Source organism: Apodemus sylvaticus, chromosome 3 (assembly GCF_947179515.1).
Source record: "Apodemus sylvaticus chromosome 3, mApoSyl1.1, whole genome shotgun sequence".
In the NCBI taxonomy this organism is placed as follows: domain Eukaryota; kingdom Metazoa; phylum Chordata; class Mammalia; order Rodentia; family Muridae; genus Apodemus; species Apodemus sylvaticus.
In genome coordinates, this window is record NC_067474.1 from 51,994,640 (window position 1) to 52,013,975 (window position 19,336).

Genomic DNA, 19,336 nt, shown 5'->3' on the forward strand with positions numbered 1-19,336 from the left:
CTATGTCTATCCACTTGGTCTCTAGAGGTTCTAGCTCCTCTTTGTTGGGTATTTGGGCTAATGTCCACCCTGTTGGGTCCTGGGAACCTCTTGTTCCCTGGCATCAGGGATTTTCTAATGGCTACTCCCAGTTCCCTTTTACCCACTGCTGTACACCTCCTTTCAAATTCCTGACCCCCTGTACTTCTCCCCCCCAATATCTTCTTGTATGTGAAATGGCCCACTTTTCCCCTAAGAGTCTCTGCCAGTGCCTGCCCAATACAGATGCTGATGCAGGCAGCCAAACCTTGGACTGAGCGCTAGGACGCCAATGGAGAAGTTAGGGCAAAGACTAAAGGAGCTGAAGAGGTTTGCAACCCCTTAGGAAGACAAACAGTATCAACCAACCAAATCCCTCAAAGCTCCCAGGGACTAACCACCAACCAAAGAGTACATAAGAGGGGACCCATGGCTCCAGCTAGATATGTTATAGAGGATTGGCTTATTGGGCATCACTGGGGGGAGCGCCTTGGTCTTGTGGGGTCTCCAAGTTTAGGGGAATGCTAGGGCATGGAGGCAGGAGTGGGTGGGTGTGTGAGTGGGGTAACACCCTCATAGAGGCAGGGGAATGGGGGAACGAAGTTTATGGGTTTGAGGAGGAGAAACTGGGAAGGGGGATAACATTTGAAATGTAAATAAATAAAATAACTGATTAAAAAGGGACCCCCAAAAGTAAATAAACCATATATATATATAGATATACATATATACATGTACAGATATATAGAGAGATATAGATATATACAGATAGATATATACATCTATATCTATATCTATATCTATATCTATATCTATATCTATATCTATATCTATATTTATATCATCTATCTATCTGACTATATATTTATCCTTTAAGGTTTGACTTGCACAGAACCATAGAAACTTGCAGGAAATAATTAGGTAAAAATGTTTAGATGTGTTTTTAGAAAAGTTTGTTATGTTAAAAATGTGATGGTTTTGTAACTATATAATATACCAGGACTCAAAGAATTGATTTCTAACAGGTAATATTTGAAACTATTCTCCATAAATTTGAAAGCTAAATGGATAAATAAATCTGCATCAGAGTAACAATTGCACCCAAGAAATATAGCTCAAGTATAAAAATACTGATAGATAAAAAGTAAAAGTAGTTTTTATTTCATGTATATTAACACTAAGCATAAGAAGAATGTCTGACATATATTTACCTACTCCAGAAGGACAAAGGACAGATACGCCAAGTTTTAAATAAAAAGTATCAATTATTGGGAGCATAATGTCTTAATGGCTGCAAATATAATAGGGATTTCAAACTGCAGAAAATAGATTCTCTGCCAACAGAAAGTAGACACAGACATTCTTGATTACTTTGTAATATTTCAGTCCTATACTGTTATTAACAGAAGAATGAAAAAAACCTTAAAACTTAGAAAGATTGGATAATGCTATCATACAAATGAATGTGGATGACCTTTTTGGAACAGTTCACAGAGCATCAAGGAATTGTACAATGATTTTCCAATTCCCAGGGACAGAGAGAGACACCTAAATGGATTCTTATTTTATTTCTGACTAATAGAAAATAGTACATAATTGACACTGTAAGCATATCGTTTCCTGCATCCTACAAATTCAAATAAATTGTGTGTCATTTTAATAAAAGCTTACAAAACTGAAAGTCCTCTCATGGTTTCTTTTTCTGTTTATTAAAATTGTACTGGTTTTCATGGATAAATTTTGTGATTTAAAGTTATCTATCTGCAACAGATTCAGTTCTGAGGCTAGTCTTACATGGTTTAAGTTCATTAACTTAATGAAACTTACTAGCCTTTATGATCAGTACTTCATGTGAACAGCAGAAGAGCTCATGCTCTGGATTGCTACACCTTGTCTAGAAGTGCCAGTTGTATCAGTTGATAGACCCTGGCAAGCTGAAAGATGTTCTTCCAGAGTTTCTGCTGATAGAAATGTCTAAGGGATATTTAAATCTACAACTATAATAATAGATTCCTTCCACTACAATCACCTCTAGGCTCATGCATTTTGAATCTCATTTGTAAAATAGGAATATTAGTTGTTTTTGCTTGGACAATTGACACATTTATAATTATCTCATACCCTCAGTATACTTTATTTATTCCTTGTCTTCAAGTCTTTACTGTCAGAAATTAATATTTACTCTTGATTTCTTTTTAAAAATGTATGCTATGTTTTTTTCCATTTCCTTCTTTACATTACAATGCAGTTTGAATTGTGCTGTTTGATCCACTTTTAAACAATCTTTTAATTGACATAAACATATATCAATCATTGAAGTTCACTATGAATATTAATATATCAGATTAAGGTTTACACTATTATTATTATTATTATTATTATTATTATTTCTGTTTTTCTTTGGTTGAGAAATTTTAATTTAGTAACAAGCTGCTCTGAATGGAATACTTTAAGATTTTAAGCCCAGGAGACAGAGGTGAGCAGGACTCTGAGTTCAAGACCAGCCTGGTACTAAGCAATTCCAGGTAGAGAAACTCTAAGTTCTAGGCAAGAAAAAACACATCTTTAATCCAAGCACTCAGAACTCAACTCAAGAGGTAGTGGAGTGGAATTGAGCTGAGTCCCATTCAGTTTGTATGGCAGTCAATTAAAGCTAGAGAAGTAGAGGGCATCATAAATTTGGAACAAACTGCCAAAGTGTTTTTGAGGTCAAACAGAGTAACTTAGTAAGAAGCTGGGAGAAGAAAGATTAAATCAGTCACCTCGGAGAAGCGTTTGCGACAGAACAGCTGATTTGACCCATCCAACATGAATTCAGAAAGAACTGCAAAAGTAAAGCTAATAGGTAGTAAGCCTCCAAGATTGCAATTACATCAGTCAAGTAAAAGATACATGTATATCCTTTGTTCTATGTTGGAAGAAACTATTGGTAGAATTAAACAATGAAATATTGGGCATGTGCTCAGTGTAAAAACTCACCAGTGGAAGACTGCATTTTTTAAACCACTTTCAGTCAAGAAACTCTGATCACTACATCTTACCCAGATACAAAAATATGATTTTGCATTTGCAGCATTCCTACCCATAAAATAAACCTTTAGGATATATTGCCTCTAAAACATTCTTATAGACTATCCTCATAAGCAGTATAAGATAAACAGAAAATCAGTTCTGTAAAGACATTTAGGATCATGGCCATGACTTGGCTTCTCTATTAGTGGGAACAGCATCTTCACATGGAACACAAACCAATTCATGGTGTCTTTTCCTAAACACAATTGATTACTTGATCTCCTGCACAATTTTAGTATTCTTCTTGTGACTTATTTTGCCCCGTTGCTAGAAATAGACCTTCAACAGTCTATTTCTACCAGAGATTTGAGTAGCTCAACGGCATTCTTAAGTCATAATTACTTGTACTTTCTCCTTGCCTTTCTCATTCTTTTGGCCATAGGATATTAAAAGCAAGAAAATCCTCTTTGCTAAATATTTGTGATTTCCTGAATTGTTTCTCACTACTATTCATCAATATCTCCAAGTGTTTCACACTAGCCTTATTATTGGAACACTATACTAAGCACTGTGCATGTAACATGTCTTAAATACTTAATCCAAACTTTATTACCTCTGTTTATGTGAAATCTTGAACAAATTAGAAAAAGAGAAGTATTTATTCAAGTTTGAAGCCATGAACATTGGTCAAAGGTATATGAAGAAAGAAAAATGCTCATTTATAACATCTCTCCTACTTTCACATAAAAAGTATAGGAGGGTGGGAAAGTATTCATAATTTCCAGTAGCAGAAAAACTGTACACTCAAGTGAGATTAACAATATTGCAATTATTTTACACAGCTAAAGTAGGCCATTAGCAAAGTGCTTGAAAATAAGTACATTCTCACACTTATTTAAAGTTCAGATCTAATGGCAAAAGACTAAATCCTACTACTATCAATTTAAACTTACTTTACATTTTAATTAAATATTCTAGGTAAGGTTCCCAAGATATTTTCTCCCAGTTAAATATAAACAACAGTATGAATAAATAATGTATGAACGAATAACAAAATATATCAAAATTACATGAAACAGGAGCAACTCTGAAATACAAAAACAGGAGTCAATTAAATGGATCAAATATTTAATTGAAAACTTAAAAAAGGTTTTAGTGTGTGATATAAACACAAAAGTTTCACAGGTGTATGCTAAAGCACAAAATGTGGACTTTAAAATCTCATAAACTTTGAAGTAAGCTAACAAGTAGTAGGCAATTGAAATGATTAAACAACCATTTATAGATTGCATAGTTTCCTATATTAGCCAGAAATTCATGTAATATAATTTATCAAGTAGGAAAACAATATATAGTCGACTCTGTGGAAATTAAGTAAAATACATAGGACTGAAAATTCATGTAGATCTTTAAATTATCATAGTTATTAAAATCTAAATAAAAGAGCTTGATTGTATTTAAAAATAAAATGATCTTTTTCCTTTAAACTTATTGGTTAGCATTATAGTACATATTAGTATCTGGGTTGATATATTTTTTCAAGACATAAATCAAGATCAACTATCACTTGAAATTCATTTTGTTATTTCATCCATGCATATGTATATCATTCTTGAATAATTTAAACATCAAGCAGTCTATAGAGATTGGTTGAGAATGCTATCCTTTTGTCAAGATTGCTCTGTAGTGTAGCTTGAGGTCAGGAATGGTGATTACACCAAAAGTTCTTGACAGGCAGGTAGATCAATGGAATAGAATTGAAGACCCAGAAATGAACCCACACACCTATGGTCCCTTGATCTTTGACAAAGAAGATTAAAAATCATCCAGTGGAAGAAAGACAGCATTTTTAACAAATGGTGCTAGTTCAAGTGTTGGTTAGTAAGTACAAGAATACAAATAGATCCATTCTCATGTCCTTGTACAGAGCTCAAGTGAATCAAGGACTTCCACATAAAACCAGAAACACTGAAATTAATAGAAAAGTAAGTGGGGAAGAGTCTTGAGCACATAAGCACATGGAATAGAAGAACAGAATCTTATGCTCTAAGATCAAGAATTGACAAATGGGACCTCATAAAATTGAAAAGCTTCTGTAAGGCAAAGGACACTGTCAATAGGAAAGAACAGCAACCACAGATTGGGACAAAATTTTTATCCGTCCTACATCCGATAGATGGCTAATATCCAATACATACAAACTACAGAGAATGAAATAACCCTATTAAAAATGAAGTACAGAACTAAACAAAGAATTCTTAACTGAGGAATATTGAACGGCTGAGAGGCACCTGAAGAAATGTTCAACATCCTTAGTCATATGGGAAATGCAAATCAAAACAATCCTGATATTTCACCTCACACCAGTCAGAATGGCTAAGATCAAAGTGTCAAGTAACAGCAGATGCTCACAAGGATGTGGAGTAAGAGGAACACTCTTCCATTGCTGGTGGGATTGCAAGATGGTACTACCATTCTGGAAATCAATTTGGTACTTCACCAGAAAATTGGACATAGTACTACCTGAGGACCCATCTATTCTACTCCTGGGCATATACCCAGAAGGTGCTCCAACATGATATAAGGACACAGGCTCCATTATGTTCATAGCAGCTTTACTTATAATAGTCAGAAGATGGAAAGAACCCAGATATCCATCAACAGTGGAATGGATACAGAAAATGTGGTAGGTATATTTACACAATGGAGTACTATTCAGTTATTAAAAACAATGAATTCATGAAACTCTTAGGCAAATGGGTGGAATTAGTAAATATCATCCTGAATGAGGTAACCCAATCACAAAAGAACACGCATGGTATGCAGTCACTGATAAGTGGATATTAGACCAGAAGCTCGGAATAACCAAGATACAATTCATAGACCACATGAAGCTCAAGAACAAGGAAGATCAAAGTGTGGATACTCCAGTTCTTCTTAGAAGGGACATCAAAATAACCATGAGAGGAGATACAGAGACAAAGTGTGGAGCAAAGCCTGAATGAAAGGCCATCCAGAGACTGCCCCACCTGGTGATCCATCCCATATACAATTACCAAACCCAGACACTACTGTGGATGCTAACAAGTGCTTGCTGACAGGAGCCTAATACAGCTGTCACCTGAGAGGCCCTGTCAGTGCCTGATAAATGCTCTCAGCCAACCATTGGACTGAGCACAGGATCCCCAATTGAGGAGCTTGAGAAAGGATCCAAGGAGCTGAAGGCATTTGCAACCCCATAGGAGGAACAGCAATATGAACCAACCAGTACCCCCAGAGCTCCCAGGGACTAAAACACTAACCAAAGAGACACATGTAGGGACCCATGGCTCCAATTGCATATGTAGCAGAGGATGACTTTGCCAGACATCAATGAGAAGAGAGACTTATGGTCGCGTAAAGGCTCTATACTACAGTGGTATGCCAGGACAGGGAAGGGGGATGGGTGTGTTAGTGAGCAGGGGGAGGGCTAATGGGATTGGGAGTTTTCAGAGGGGAGACGTGGAAATCGGATAGCATTTGAAATGTTAAGAAAGACAATATCTAATAAAAATTAAATAGTCATGAATATTTGAAAATAATGTAAGCATAAAATGATAAAATAGAAAGAAATAAAGAAGGATAGAAGGAAAGAAAGGAAAGAAGGAAGGAAGGAAGGAAGGAAGGAAGGAAGGAAGGAAGGAAGGAAGGAAGGAAGGAAGGAAGGAAGGAAGAAGTCATCCTAAGTGAGGTAACCCAATCACAAAAGAACACACATGGAATGCAGTCACTGATAATTGGATATTAGCCCAGAAGCTCTGAATACCCACAACACAATTCACATATCAAATGATGCCCCAAAAGAAGGAAGGGCAAGGCCCTGGTCCTGGAAAGACTTGATACAGCAATATAGGGGATTACTAGGACAGAGAAGTAGGAGGGGTTTGATTGGGGAATGGATAGAGGGAAGAGGGCTTATGAGATTTATGGAGAGAGGGAACTGGGAAAGGGGAAATCATTTGGAATGTAAACAATGAATAGAGAAAATTAAAAGAAAGAAAGAAAGAAAGAAAGAAAGAAAGAAAGAAAGAAAGAAAGAAAGAAAGAAAGAAAGAAAGAAAGAAAGAAAGAAAGAAAGAAATTCTGTCCTAAGCTAAGTTCCCAGAAAGTTTTTCTGCTCTAAGAAGATTAAGTCAAGGTAAACTTTTAATTATTTCTAAGAAATATATTGTTATCTCTATTTCTTTTATATAAGAAATAAATGTGGATGAGTAGCATAATGTGTATCTAAAAAATGTAACTTGACTATCCTAATCTTAAAAAAAAAATTCTTGTTTAAAAACAAGATGTTTGCAAAAAATGTCACATTAAAGGTCAGAGGACAGCAGTGAGGACTCAACAAATGAAGTCAGCTCTTATTCAGAGTTGTTAATTGATGTATTCATTTAACTTAACCTGTAGTCACACACACACACACACACAAACACACAAACACGACACACACACACACACACACACACACACACACAAACCCACAGGTCTATATGATCTCAGAAAAACGTAAAACTTACACATGGCAGTGACATTTCATTCAAGGAAAATGGTGTTTAAACCTCCAGCAACTACTTACATATTAATGTTTTAATTAATTCATTGCTAAATTTTTATTGAATAGAGTTTGACTTTCTTCCAAGGCTGCTTTGAAGCCTTGGCTAGCATATTTTGATACGGACTGGCTTTGAGTATGTATCTATGTGCACCTACAACATATGTGATTTCCCAAAGGATTTCTCAGAAATTGCTCTTCAAATCCTGTGGTACACTCTTCGAAACTAAGAAGATACCTTCCAACTCAGAAATAGATTATGTGATAATTTTTCCTTCTAGTGAACTATCAAAGCAAAAAAAAAAAATGAAAAGAACCTTTGAGAACAAATAGTATAATTGATTTATAAGAGAATATATATAAATATATATATATATGTATATTCCTTCTATTACAGTATACATAGAAAATAAAATTAAATTCTTAGATATATTTAACATATTCGATGGGTAGCTAGCTTTGTTAAAATATATTGTATATCAATAACATGTTTATAATTACAAAGTATTTCATATAAAATATAAAACAGTGAATTTAACCAAATTTACCATGTTCATGTGACCAGCAATAAGAAAATAAAGTGAGGGTGCTTTTTTAAGTTTTATTTAATCTTTTATATGTTCCAAATTGTTTGCTCTCCTGGTCCACCCTCTGACTGTTCCAAATGCCATACCTCCCCCCAAGTCTCCACAAGGATGTCCCCAAACCCCACCCCACTCAACTAGACTTCCCGACTCCCTGGGGTCTCCAGTCTCTTGAGGGTAAGGTGCATCTTATCTGACTGAACGCAGACTCAGCACTCCTCTGCTGCATATGTGTTGGGGGCCTGATATCAGCTAGTATATGCTGCCTGATAGGTGGCCCAGTGTCTGAGAGAACACAGGGCACAGGTTAGTTGAGACTGCTGGTCTTCCCATAGGGTCACCCTCTTCCTCTCGGTTCTTCTAGCTTTTCCCTAATTAAACCACAGCAGCTTCTATCCTTTAGTTGGGTGTAAAAACCTGTATCTCTTTCAGCTGCTTATTGGGCCTTTCAGGGGGCAGTTATGACAGGTGCATTTTTGTGAATCCAACATGTCCTCAGTAATAGTGTCAGGTCTTGGGGCCTCCCCTTGAGCTGGATCCCAGTGTGAACCTCTCATTGTACCTCCTTTTCCTCAGGCTCTTCTCCACTTTTGTCCCTGCAGTTCTTTCAGACAGGAACAATTATGGGTCAGAGTTTTGACTGTGGGATGTCAACCCCATCCCTCACTTGATGTACTCTTTTTCTGCTAAGGTGGGCTCTACAAGCTCCCTCTCCCCACTGTAGGGCATCTAAGGTCCCTCCCTTTGAGTCCTGAGAGTCTCTCACCTCCCAGGTCTCTGGTACATCCAGGAAGCCCCCTACCTTCTCCCTCCGGAGCTTTTCTGTTAGTCCTTATAGCTGCAGTCTTAATTCCTCCACCCAATACCTTATCATGTCCCCCCCCTCCTCCTCTCTGTCCCATTTCCCACCCATCTCTCTCCCTCTTCAATGCTTCTGTGATTGCTTTCTTCTCCGTCCAAAGTGAGATTTAGGTACCCTAACATGGGCCCTTTGGCTTGTTAACCTTCTTGAGATCTGTAGATTGTATCCTCGGCTTTTTGTACTTTTTTTTTTTTTTTTTTTTTTTGGCTAATATACACTTATCACTGAGCACATACCATGGATGTCCTTCTGTGTCTGAGTTACCTCACTCAGGATGATATTTTCTAGTTCCATTCATTTGCCTGTAAAACTCCGATGTTCTGGTTCTTAATAGCTAAGTAGTAGTTCATTGTGTAAATGGATCACATTTTCTGTATCCATTCTTCTGTCGTGGGATATTTGGGTTGTTCCCAGGTTCTGGCTATCACAAACAAGGCCACTATGAACAAAGTGGAACACATGCCCCTGTGGCATGATGTGGCATCTTTTGGGTATATGCTCAAGAGTTGTATAGCTGGATATTTAGGTAGATTAAGTGAGTTTTAAAAATTTAGCAGTTTAAAGCACTAACTGTTCTTCCAGAGCTACTGAGTCCAATTCCCAATAAGCACATGTTGGCTCATAACCATCGTAGTAGGATCTGATGCAAATCTTCTATTGCATGTTTGAAGACAACTGCAGTATATTCACATAAGTAAAAAGTAAATAAATCTTTAAAAGTTCTAAATTCATCTTCATTCCTATTTCTTCTTAAGCTAAATGTTGAGCAGTGAGGCAAGAAACTTTACTTTGGAGACAAAAATATAAATGGGATCAGAGTAAGTACACTCTAGGATAATGGATCTCTTTTCTGTTAGCTTAAATTTTTTAAATTTTTTTAGGGAGAGCTAATTTTTCCAAAATATTTTACTCATAATAATATTCAGTTATAAGTATATAACTTATGAACAGTTACTATATTGGTTGATGAATACTGGAATTATATCAGGTAATATCAATGTTGTCCTTAAACTACTACAACAGTTTTCCATAGATAGCATACACACTGTATTTTATTTTGACATGTTTGATTTCTACATGCTTATATGTAAAACATGAGGAAGAAATTCATACCTGAGCAATAAAAACTTGGTTTATAAGTCTTATTTTCTCCCATTTTAAATGTTAATGCATTGATATTTATGTGACTATTCTTGCACTTGGATTTATACCTGCACCTTTATGCTTTGCTCGAATAATTTCTCCATTCTGGGATTATTCAGGTATTTAAAATTCATGTTTCCACATATTAAATCTCTAATTATGCATTCTTTTTTCTTATTAAATTCATCTTGTAGTTTAACAGCATTCATATTTGCTATATGAATTTTTAGCAAGGCTGTTTTCCCAATTTTATTGTTCTTGATAATTTTATAGCTATATATTATGAAAGACTTTTATTCCCTTTAGTCTTCTAAACAATTTATTTGGCAGCATCTGGCACAAAAGGGTTAGCAGCATAAGGGTCATCACAAATGGATATTTTTACATATACTTGAAGTATATTTTCACAATATTGAGTATAGAAAACTACCTTTCTATAGACTTCACCCAAATAATAATTTATTCTGGAAGCTCTAAAGACATCATGTATGTTTTTACTGGTTTGTTTTATTACTAATATATTATTAATTTATTCTCTCATGCATTGATTCCCTTGATATCATTCTTTTTAATGTTTCTTTCCCTTTTTAAATTTTCTATATTCTTTGTTTACATTCCGAATGCTTTTCCCTTTCCGGGTTCCCCACTCCCCGTCGGTCTTATCCTTTTCTTGTTTTGTTTTGTTTTTTATTTTTAATTTTCCTTTTTTAATTAGATATTTTAGAGCAACCCTATTGTGGGACTAAATTCTACAAAGCAGAGAACAGAAAGTTGAGTGGTTAAGAAACTAGATGTAAGTGAAGCTGAGAAAAGTAAGTGAAAATGACCATACTACATTGTACAAAATTCTCAATGAACTAATACAAATGAAAGCACAAAGAAAAAAAGGTAAATAAATAAATAAGCAAAATTGAAAATCAAAACAGAATAAAATATAAATGAAATCAGTGTTTATGAAAGGGAAATGAAGAAGTAAGAACCATGATAAAGCACAATTACTAAACCAATGAAAAGTCATTTTAAGTTTTATAACTCTTTTACTTAAAATTGCCTTACAGAAACTGTAGTTTTATGAGGTCCCATTTGTCAATTATTGATCTTAGAGCATAAGTTATTGGTGTTCTATTCAGGAACTTTTTCCCTGTACCCATGTACTCCAGGATCTTCCCCAGTTTCTTTTCTATTAGTTTCAGTGTGTCAGGTTTTATGTGGAGGTCCATGATCCATTTGGAGTTGAGCTTAGTACAAGGAGATAAGAATGGATCGATTTGCATTCTTCTGCATGCTGACCTCCAACTGAACCAGCGCCATTTGTTGAAAAGACTATCTTTTTTCCACTGGATGCTTTCAGCTCCTTTGTCGAAGATCACGTGACCATAGGTGTGTTGGTTCATTTCTGGGTCTTCAATTGTATTCCATTGATCTGCTTGCCTGACATTTTACCAGTACCATGCAGTTTTCATCACTATTGCTCTGTAGTAAAGTTTAAAGTCTGGGATACTGAATCCCCTTGAAGTTCTTTTACTGTTGAGAATAGTTTTAGCTATCCTGGGTTTTTGTTATTCCAGATGAATTTAAGCATTGCTCTTTCTATCTCTATGAAGAACTGGGTTGGGATTTTTATGGGGATAGCATTGAATCTGTAGATTGCCTTTGGCAAGATGGCCATTTTAACTATATTAATCCTGCCAATCCATGAGCATGGAAGATTTTTGCATTTTCTGAGATCTTCTTCAATTTTCTTCTTCAGAGATCTGAAGTTCTTGTCATATAGGTCTTTCACTTGTTTGGTTAGAGTCACCCCAAGATACTTTATGCTGTTTGTAGCTATTGTGAAGGTAGTCATTTCCCTAATTTCTTTCTCAGTCTGCTTGTCCTTTGAATATATAAAGGCTACTGATTTGCTTGCATTTATTTTGTAGCCAGCCACTTTGCTGAAGTTGTTTATCAGCTGTAAGAGTTCTCTAGTTGAGTTTTTAAGGTCACTTAAGTATATTATCATATCATCTGCAAGTAGTGATAGTTTGACTTCTTCCTTTCCAATTTGTATCCCTTTGACTTCCTTATGTTGTCTAATTGCTCTAGCTAGGACTTCAAGAACTATATTGAAAAGATATGGAGAGAGGGGGCAGCCTTGTCAGGCAAAGGACACTGTCAAAAGGACAAAACGTCAACCAACAGATTGGGAAAGGATCTTCACCAACCCTAAATCTGACAGAGGGCTAATATCTAATATATACAAAGAACTCAAGAAGGTAGAACCCAGAGAAACAAATAACCCCATTTAAAAGTGGGGTACGGAGCTAAACAAAGAATTTTCACATGAAGAACTTCGGAGGGCTGAGAAACACTTTAAGAAATGTTCAACATCATTAATCATTAGGAAAATGCAAATCAAAACAACCCTGAGATTTCACCTCACACCAGTCAGAATGGCTTAGGTCAAAAACTCAGGAGACAGCAAGTGTTGGCAAAGATGTGGAGAAAGAGGAACACTCCTCCACTCCTGGTGGGATTGCAAGATGGTGCAACCACTTTGGAAATCAGTCTGGAAGTTTCTCAGAAAACTGGGCATGACACTTCCTGAGGACCCTGTTATACCACTCTTGGGCATATACCCAGAGGATTCTTCAGCATGCAATAAGGACACATGCTCCACTCTGTTCATAGCAGCCCTATTTGTAGTAGCCAGAAGCTGGAAAGAACCCAGGTGTCCTTCAACGGAGGAATGGATACAAAAAATGTGGTATATTTACACAATGGATTACTATTCAGCCATTTGATACAATTAATTCATGAAATTCTTAGACAAATCGATGGAGCTGGAGAACATCATACTAAATGAGGTAACCCAGTCTCAAAAGATCATTCATGGTATGCACTCACTGATAAGTGGATATTAGCCTAGAAACTTTGAATACCCAAGACATAATCCACATATTAAATGATGACCAAAAAGAATGGAGGAGTGGCCCCTGGTTCTGGAAAGATTCAGTGCAAGAGTATAGGGGAATTCCAGAACAGGGCAGTGGGAAGGGGTAGATGGAGGAACAGGGGGAGGGAAGAAGGCTTATGGGACTTGCGGGGAGTGGGGACCCAGAAAAGGGGAAATCATTTGAAATGTAAATAAAAAATATATCAATAAATAAAAAAATTAAAATTTTGGAAAAATACTTTTTATTTTATTCTTTGTGTTGACATTTGGAATTCATCTTTTCCATGTCTAGAGGACATTCCAATAAGGTTAAGCTACACTGCCAGAGCAATAACAACAGCATGGTTAAAGTTTTCTGTTTTGAAAAGCAGTAGCATGAGTATAAGCTGCTTATCAGAAGGGTTTTCCTCCTCATTTAGTGAGTGATACCCTTGCTGGAAGACTATTATTCTAGCTTAGAGAGAAATATAACATGAAGGCAGTTAACACTTGTCTCCAAAGATTGATAACAATTTACACGGATCCTACCAAGATCAATTTGGCTGGTGCTCAATTCATATAATCCTAGCCAGCTTCAGCATTTGAAATTACAGTAGTAACCTAGGGATTTTAGGAGGGGACAAGATACAGTTTTCATCAAATGACATGCAATGTAGTGTCAGAAATGTAGAATACAGGCTTGTGACTTAAGATATTTGGATGCATATTATAATATTGAAACATGAAGTTCTAAAGAATGCACACCTAAAAGTTCATTCGAGTCTGTAATCATTGTAGATTTGGTATCTGTAGAGAATGACAGGTGATGTGTACATTACATCTTTCATAGTAAGTCTAAGAAAAAAATTATTTTTTCCAAAAATGTATTTATTTATTCACTTGATACCTGATCACTGACCCCTTCTTGAACTCCTCCTTGCACTATCCCTGCTCCCCTCTACCCTCCATTTTTCCTCTGACTATAGGGAGCCACATCACCAGAGTATACCCTATACCCTGGCACATCAAATCTCCGCAGGGTTAGATGCATCCTTTCTCACTGAGGCCAGACATGACAGCTAAGTTAGGGCTACTGATTCTACAAACAGGAACCAGGTTTAGGGATAGCCCCCACTTCAGTTGCTGGGTGACACACATGAAGTTTGAGATGCACATTGGCTACATATGCACTTGGGACATGGTTAGGGCCCAGGATTGTTCATTGGTTGGTGGTTCTGTCTCTATTAGCCTGAAAAGTCCAATATAGTTGACTGTACTGGTCTTCCTGTGGAGTTCCTATCCCTTTCTGGACCCTCAATCTTCACCCCTACCTCTTCCATAAGAGTCTTTGAGGTCCGTCCAATCTTAGGCTGTGGGTCTCTCCATCTGTCTCAGTCAGCCACAGGTTCAACCTGCTCAGAGGACAGTGATGTTGGGCTTCTGTCTGCAAGCATGGCATATCATTAATAATGTCAGGTAGTGGTGTTTGAATATGGAATATGTCTCAAAATAGAAGGTTTATTGGTTGGCTATCCCCTCAGTCTCTGCTCTATCTTTGTAGGGACATTTTTTGTAGATAGGACAAATTTTGGCTTGAAAGTTTTGTAGATGGGTTGGTATCTTTATCCCTGGCTACAGGAGGTGGCCTCCTGAGGTTTCATATTTTCAATGCTATGAGTATCAGTTAAAGTCATCCTCATGGACTCCTGGGACCCTGCCATACCCCAGGTCTCAGGCATGTCATAGAGAAGCCTCTACCACTACCATGAAGATCTCCATTCACTCTCCTGGCCCTCTGGCTCCCTCTTCTGTCTATCCCAGCACCCCATTCCAAATGTCCCTACATTCCCTTCCCAATACCTTCTCTACCAAGTTTCCTCACTCCATGTGCCTCCCATCACTCTTTTATTAGCCTTAAATGTGGGATTCAAGTTTCTCACTTGGACCTTTCTTCTTGTTTAACATGTTTATGTCTTTGCAGTATGGCCTGGGTATCCTGTACTTTATAACTAATATTAACTATAAGTGAGTCATACCATGCCTCTCCTTTTAGATCTGCATTACCTCATTCAGGATGATATTTCTAGTTGCAATCATTTGCCTGCAAAGCTCATGGTGTCCTACTTTTTACTAGCTGAATAGTATTTAATTGTGTATATGAACACACTTTGTATATCCAATTTTCCATTATCAATCTCTAGGGCATCTGGGTTGATTTCAGTTTCTAGCAAGTATGAATAAAGCTGCTATGAACATAGTGAAGCACATATCCTTGTGCTATAGTGAAGCATCTTTGGAGAAGATTCCCAGTAGAAATATAGCTGGACCTTCAGGTAGAACTAGTTCTAATTTTCTGACAAACTACAAGATTGATTTCTAGAGTGGTTATAAAAGTTTGCAATCCTGTGCACAATTGAGGAGTATTCCTCTTTCTCCATGTCCTCACCACTATGTACTGTCAACTTAGTTTTTTATCTTAGTCATTTTGATGGATATAATATATAATCTCCTGGTCTTTTTGATTTGTCCTTCCCTGGTGACTGAGGACTTTGAACATTTCTTTATGTGTATTTCAGCCTTTATGTTCACTTAAAAGACTCTTTTATCTCTGATATAAATTGTTCATAACTATCACCATTTTGTAATTTATAAAGTACAAGATAGATCTAGCATCCAGTCCATCATTTTTGTCTATAAAATAGAACACTGTGATTGATCCTAACTTAATGCTGTGGATGGCACTGGTGCTGTTGTATTTTGATGTTAACTCTGCTTTCCCAGGAGGGACTTTCTGGAGTAAGGAATGAGTCATATACTCAGGGGATTTCTTGTGCACAATCCCCTAATGAATAAAGAAATCAATCACTGGGTGAGTAGGTGGGACTTCCCTGGTGGACAGAGGAAGAGAGGAAGCAGGAGAGAGTGAAGGGCTTTTTGGACAGGGATAGTGAGAGGGCAAGATGTAACTACTATTGTTTCCCAACTTAAGTGGCAAATCTGTCAGAATTTACCACCAGAGGATTTAGAATTAAAATGCTTTACAAGATTAAGATTCTAGTTCTTGTGCCCAGTGATGGAGTTACCATTGTTTCTGAACTATGTCTGTGTGGCATTTTCCTCCATGTGGTGTTTCAACTGGGTTCAATAGAGAAAGGTACAGAGACAAAAGTCATGTGAACCACAAAGACAGTTGGGGTTTGAAGCATGGGGATGACATGTTAGCAACTTGCCAATGGGAACTTAGCAAGCTAGGTAGAGAGATGTTGGAGCTCTGAGTTACAGTATCCATGAGATAAGGACAGGCCAGCCATTGTCCAACAGTGCATGGTTGGATAGCCTGTCAGGGTAAAAAGTAGCTAGGTGTGCACAGGAATTTGCTGTCTTTCCTTTCAATATTTCCCACCACAGGTGTCAAACCAATGCTTTGGGCAAAAATCCACTATAAATTTAAGATTATTAGCCTAAGAGTTAGAGTTTTATTTAAGCGAGTATCTGGGTAGCGCTGAGATGAGATATGTGGACTCAAGTGCAGAAATTTTGTCGAACTTTTTTATATTTCTTGCAACAAGAATTTTCTGCTTAGCTGTATACCCCATTTGTAATTGGATTATTAGGTTTGCTGATGTCTGACTTCTTGAGTTCTTTGTTATTTGGATATCAGCCCTCTGTTCCTGGAGGGTTACTGAAGATCTTTTCTCAATCTATAGGCTGCCATTTTTGTCCTATTGACAGTGTCATTTGCCTTGCAGAAACTTTTCAATTTCATGAAATTCCATTTATCAATTTTGATCTTAGAGCCTAAGCTATTGGTATTATATTTGGGAAACTGTCTTCTGTATCATTGTTTTCAAGGCTATTTTCTACTTTCTCTTCTATTAGGTATATCTGGTTATGCTATGAGGTCTTAGATCTATTTGGATTTGAGTTTTGTACAGAGTGATAATTATGGATCTACTTGCATTCTTCTACATGCAGACTACCAGTTAGATCATTACCATTTTTAAGAGGTTTTCTTTTTTCCAGTCTGTAGTTTTGGATTAGTTGTCAAAAAGACAAGTGTCTGTAGCTGTGTGGGTTTATGTCCTGGTCTTTGATTCAATTTCACTGATCAACCTGTCTGTTTCTATTCCAATACCTTGAAGGTTTTGTTAGTATTGCTCTGTAGTACAACATAATGTACTGGTCTGGTGATAATCAGGGATGGTGATAACCCCAGAAGTTCTTTCATTGTTCAGGACTGTTATAGCTATCTTGCACTTGTTTGTTTTTCCATACGAAGTTGAGAATTGCTCTTTCAAAGTTTATTAAAAAAATGTGTTAGAATATTTATTTATTTATTTATTTATTTATTTATTTTAAACTTCAGATTTTATTTTTCTCCCAGTCTACCCTCTGATTGTTCCACATCTCATACCTCCTCTCCAATTCACTGTCAATAGGACGATGCTCCCACCCCTTACCCCTCATACCTCCAGACCTCTAAACTCCCTGGGGCTTCCAATCTCTTGATAGGAATTGCATTGAATCTGTAGATTGCTTTTGGTAGGAAAGACATTTCCTATGTCAATCCCACCATTCTATGAACAACAGAGATCTTTAGAAGTATTCTTCAATATCTTTTATCAGTGACATGAATTTCTTGTCATAGAGGATTTCATTTGCGTGGTTAGAGTTATACCAAGATATTTTACATTATTTGTGGCTATTGTGAAGGGTGTTATTTCCCTATTTCCTTCTCAGCCTGTTTATCATTCACATAGAGGAAGACTATTGATTTCTTTGATTTGATTTTGTATCCAGTCACTTTACCAAAGTGTTTATCATGTCTAAGAGTTCAATAGTAGAATTTTTAGGGTCATTTATATATATTGTCATATCATCCAGGAATAGCAATACTTTGACTTCATCATTTCTGATTTGTATCCCCTTGATCTCTCTTTGTTTGAAGAGATCTAATTCTAGCCAGAATTTTAAGTACTATGTTGAATGGATACAGAGAAAATGGACAGCCTTGTCTTGTCTGTAATATTAGTGAAACTACTTTAAATTTCTCTCCATTTAATTTGTTGGCTGTTGGCTTGCCCAGGCTTTTAACATGAAAAGGTGTTAGATTTTGTCAAAGGTTTTTCACATATAATGAAATGATCATGTGATTGTTTATTATCTTTCAGATTATTTATGTAGAAGATTACATTTATGTATTTTTCTACAGTGAAACTTCCTTGCATCCTTGGGATAGAGCCTGCTTGATCATAGTCGATGTTTTTGATGTGTTCTTGGATTCTTGTTGTGAGAATTTTACATAGTATTTTTGTAGTGATATTCATAAGAGAAATTTGTGCGAAATTTTCTTTCTCTTTCAGACTTTATGTGGTTTCACTATTAGGAGAACCATGAACACAAAGAATGAATTCAGCATTATTTCTGTTTTCATTTTGAGGAATAGTTTGAAAAGAATTGTTATTAGCTTTTCTTTGAAATTCTGATACTAGTTGTTTTTTTCTTTTTGTTGTTGTTGTAGTTTTGTTGTTGTTATTTTTGTTCTTGTTGTTCTTGTTCAGAGACTTTTTAAATGACTGTTTTAATTTCATTAGGACTTAATTTACCTGATCTTAGATTTAACCTTGCTAAGTGGTATCACTCTAGAAAATTACCCATTTCCTTTAGATTTTCCAATTTTGTTGAGTACAGGCTTTTGGAGTAAGACCTAAGCATACATATTTTTTTTAATTAGCTCAATGTCTGTTCTTTTATTGTCTTCCCTTTCATTTATGATTTTGCTAATTTGGATATTGTCTTTCTGTCTTTTAGTTGCTTTGGTTAAGAGTTTATCTAACTTGATATTGTCTCAAAGACATAGCTTATGGGTTTGTTAATTCTTTATATTATTTTTCCAATTTACTGAGTTTTGCTTCTGGGTTTGATTGTTTCCTGTTGTCTATTCTTTTTGGGTATGTTTGCTTCTCTTTGTTCTAGAGTTTCAGGTATACTTTTAAATCACTAGTATGAGAACTCTTCAATTTCTTTACAAAGGCAATGCTATAAACCATCTTCTTGTTACTGTTTTCATTATGTCCCATAAAATTGAGTATGTTATGTCTTCATTTACATTAATTTCTTTCATGTTTTTCCTTGATCAAGATATCACTGAGTAGACAGCTGTTCAGTTTTCATGATTATGTAGGATTTTGGAGGTGTTTGTCTTTGAAATCTTGCTT